General features: G+C 34.1%; 1 long non-coding RNA gene across 1 annotated transcript; it reads right to left on the minus strand.

Moving 5' to 3' along the window:
* Positions 1 to 238: 238 nt before the first annotated feature.
* On the minus strand, positions 239 to 4,290 carry LOC128211448 (uncharacterized). The gene is made up of 4 exons (XR_008257285.1): positions 4,154 to 4,290; positions 3,797 to 3,907; positions 2,518 to 2,595; positions 239 to 1,859 (listed from the first exon to the last, which is right to left on the minus strand). It is a non-coding gene; the product is annotated as an uncharacterized LOC128211448 (long non-coding RNA).
* Between the last annotated feature and the right edge of the window lie 486 nt (positions 4,291 to 4,776).

The raw sequence follows: 4,776 nt of genomic DNA on the forward strand, positions 1-4,776 counted from the left end.
TGTTTATAAACATTAAGTAAAACCACGGACCTATAATGGTTTATAGGTCCCTGGTAAAACTGAGGTTTATGGAAGATACTGGTGTCTCTGTTTATACTATGCCTGTCCATGCCCGTCGAAAACCCTATTTTGGTTTAAGAATAGAATAAACACCGGAATTTATTCAGAAATATTTACTGAACATCCAAAGAACAAACATTCACAAACTTTGACAAAATGTTATAATTAAGCACTCGTGTTACCATATCTCTTAAAATAATTATATTGAAAGGTGGTTGTGTACATATGACAAGGTTTTTGTATTATTATGGCCTAAGGCTCCAATATTCTAGATCTGGGTTCCAAAAAATCTTATCAATGCAAAAATGTCCATTTAATAAATTGTTGACGGATTTATGTATTGTCTCTTTGAAACTCAATCTTATTTTTTATGGAAAATTCACTATAACTGTAGCAACAATGCAGCATGCAGTTGACAGAATGGTGGAAAATTGTACCCAATTTTTAAAGCTATATTAGCTTTTGATGAATACAACAAGAATGACATAATGTTGTGGTTACTGAGCAAATATCCAAAATTTCCTGTCAGTTTCATACTTGCATGAATATTAACCTACAAAGTGGCACACTAATCCTGGAAAGACCTAAGTTGTGTTATCATTATATGATTATATAGATTCTGAGACAAAAAATAAAACAAGAGCTGTCACAGAGACAGCGCGCTCGACTATTTCGCCGCTTTTCGGTGTATGGATTGAAAAGTTTTGGCCAAACATGGATGGATCACTGTTAGATTAGATTTAAAAATGCAATACATGATGTGCTGAGATATTTACATAAATTGAATTGGAAAATATTTGAGGTGGTACGCAAACTTTAACGTAAAGTCTAAGTCTAAAAAGGGGCATAATTTTGTCAAAATATTGATAGAATTACCTCCTCCCGTGTATAGGTTGGGGGCATGATAGAGAACAAGTGTGCAAATTTTCTAAGCCATATGTCAATGGACTTTGAAAATATTTGAGGTGGTACGCAAACTTTTACACAAGTGGTTACGCCGACGCTCGGGTGACTAGGATAGCTCTCCTTATTCTGCGAATAGTCGAGCTAAAAAGGTCAAATCTGTCAATTTGTGAGAGTGCAGCTTTAATGGTCACTTTAATATCCATGGCTATATATCACAGTGTATGCACAGTGGTCAGTCAAACTAATAGGTAGCTGTTGTGCTATTTATTTCATACTGTTAAACAAGTTACCAGACTTAATTTATATGAATAATAAAGTTACTTTATTTGCATATTATTGCTTGCTAGGTACAGAACAAACTGAGTCCAGATTTTTCTTAACTAATGTGAATAAGTATGTATAAAAAGTTCTTCCACAGTATGTATCTTTTAAATATTTATAATTCATTATTGTCTTGAAAATGATTACTTGTTTGCATCACGAAATTTTTACGAATCCTTTCCCCCCTCTTACAAATATTGGACTGATCCATATCATATAGATGTCAAATACATCTTCACTTCATGTGAACATACGTTTAAAGTTCAAAGACAGTATTTTGAAAACTTTAGTCTAAGTATTTTGGTTTGCGTCACAAATTTTTTGCACTTTTGCACAGACCACCTGCAAAACCGACCGACTTGATGACTTTCTTTATAGTATCATATCGTGGTGAAACTCCAATCACTTCAGTGTATGGTCATTGCTGCTTTTTGCTTCTGTGCTTTCTAGCGAAAGTGTTTTGTTTTTATTAAAAAGTTTTGTTCTTGTTTTTCAATACTGCTCTATTCTGCTTAATCCCTGCAGGGAGTGGGTCTTGTCCGTATCCAGGAAATCATTGATCCGTTCTTTACCTTAAAATACAAAAATGAATTTAAACAAGAAAGGCATCACTAATGTCATAATTTCTCGAAATGATTTACATTAACTGTTCTGTCCTATTAAGATTTTATGTGAATGGCTAATAATCAAGAATCCTGTTGTACTACTAACATAGGATTATCATATAGCGCAAGGATATTTCATGTATATTAAACAGTAAAATATCATGTTATTACACTGATAAATCTCAATATATCACTGATAGTCTTACACTGGGGGAACATAATAAAGCCATTTAAACATACAAACAAGACGATGTTCTTTTGAATGTACAATAGTAGTAATATGCAAATAGTTATTATCTCACAAAAAGTACATCAAGACCAGTTCATTTACCAGTAGCATCTGACAGTTAATAATGGTTCTGTGTTTAAAGAGCATAATTTCCATTTTATTGTTAGTTTAAACATTATATATTTAACAACAATTTTGAAGAAACGAGTTATCATCATATAAGATTATATAATCTGGCAGGGGGTGATAATGTTAAGTGATAGTTGAACATATTGTCCTGGAGCTTTTACTATATGTTGAATAGATGTCAGGTATAATAATTTTAATAATCTCAAACTGTCAAAGGTCAAGATTCTGTTAGCAATCGAAAATGCAAACGAGTCAAGTTTTTTTTACCTCTTATTGAATGAACTGTTATGTTGGAAGGACTGTCCTCCTCAACAATGTAAAGAATGGCAACGACTGGCTGGCACTCTGTAAAATGGCGATTAAAACATTCTGTTCAGTTAAAACTGACCCATTCTAAACAATCCATCAACAAAATATATAAATGAGCTGCGTCATGTGGAAATGTGTCTTAACATCATTCCATGTAATGATGTCATAAAGATGAGCAGAAGACATTTCTTACTATGCAGTAAAAGTTCTAACTTTAACAGTAAAAATATCTTCTTTTTTTGAGAAAATAAATCATAGTGATCTCTTTTATGTCATGTTTCTAATGTTAGTCTTGTACACATCTATGTTACATGTATAAATAATAAACAGGAATTTTCTGTTTATAAAGTCTGCAAACAACATATGAAAATGAATGAGGAGTTGTGTACACACTAAATCCTCCTTATGTACTGTGTAACTCAAGAAAAACAATCCATAATTCTAGTAAATCTCTAGAATTCCCTTACTTTTCTCGCTGTACAAAAATGAATTGAGGAGTTGCAAAAAAGCAGGGCCATAGAACTTTTGCTATTTAAAACTGTACCGCAACAGCAATTTAAAGACAGTGATACTCATTGATGGAATAGGCCCTCGACAGCTACATTTTCTGAGAAATGGAGATCAGACTAAATTCTCCAGAGATAATTTATAGATTAACTTGAAATAAAGAACATATTACAGTGTTTGTGTAACACTTGTTACTTATCCCTGATTTGGTCCCTTCACACCATTTAAAATGTGAATTTTAGAACTAAATATGAAAGAAAAAACTTAGAATTTTCACTAAAAAAATCATGCATTTCCAAAATTGAATCATGAAAAAATGAAAAAGTTATGATAATTGAACTATTTTTACCTTAAATTGTAGGTATACAATCATTACCTTCAAAATGATGATAAAATAAAAACAAACATACCTAAAAAAAACACTGTTTACTATCACATCTGTATCCCCCCTTCTTACATACTTAATCTGCTCTTACCCAAGTAAAGAATGAAAGGTCCACAAGGCCTTTTATAAACCATGAGAATCCTGTTTACTTATCTGATTTTATATCATCAAAAGGCTTTCTACACATAATGGTTCCTTAATTTGTATCTAGTCTCCAAAGGTGTTACAGTTGTGATTTCATTGAAAGACTTGAGGTACGTCATTTAAAAAATAACGAAAGGAAAGCTTAAACGCAGGAAGTCTGGCCGGATATACCAGCCTGGAAATAAATACCCAAAAGCTCACTGTGCTGCTGAGGAGTCTTATATAATTCCCGGCCCCAGTTCAGCTGGAGATGTTGATTCCACACGGCTGGAAAACCGGCCCGGTGCACCCAAGCTACGCCCTCGGCAGTATCTGCAAGAGGAGGGTGTAAATCTGGGAAAACGCATTTATAATCAATTTGCGAAAGTTCTTATCTGTCAAAAGTAGTGAACATGTATGTGGGTTATAGAACATCTGAACTTAAGTTTTATGAAAGAGACAAGGTTTGGTCTGGAATCTAAATCTGGATTTTGATGCTGAAATTGTGAATTTCATTCAAATCAAGTATAAACTTAAAGCGAGAACAGAGATGTCTTGAAGCCCAGATTTATCGCTTACCTGAAGTTCGTAGGGCTACAATTGAGAGCTTTGCTGTAAACTGCAGGGACTGTCACCATGAGCCTTTCGTCTGTTAGGGGAATGGTGGCTTTGGTGACTTGTGGTACCACTCTGCATTTCTTATCCTCACACAACACAGTGTATCTGAAAATGACAGAGAATGGCCATGCACTTATGAAAGCTATGCCGTTATGAGTGTATCAGATGACATTTCCGCACAGAAATTGTGACGCCTCCAATACAGCAGTACTGACATAAATGATGAAACATGTATATCTGTCATGGAGCTGTGCTGGTTCTGTGGTGTCAAAACCACTGCAACTGGGCAATTCACTAGAAATATCTTTTCAGAAAAAAGAAACAACCAATACTTGGTAGCCTTTGTCACCCAGTGAACACCCAGAGCATCTAGTTACTTTGAGCATCTAGTTACTTAGAAGTAGCCTCATTAAGATCTCAAATAAACAAAAAGTGTATCAGAAAGCTTTCAAATACTGAATGAAGTGTAACTTTGAGGCAGGCTGCGAGCAAATATTTTCAAGGGCAGAAATATCGCAGAAGTTTGTAAACAATTATGCCAAGCTCTAGCTTGATGATTTAGGCCCAATTTCAAAGTGTTACTC

The sequence above is a fragment of the Mya arenaria genome, chromosome 12 (genome assembly GCF_026914265.1).
Source record: "Mya arenaria isolate MELC-2E11 chromosome 12, ASM2691426v1".
Classification (NCBI taxonomy): domain Eukaryota; kingdom Metazoa; phylum Mollusca; class Bivalvia; order Myida; family Myidae; genus Mya; species Mya arenaria.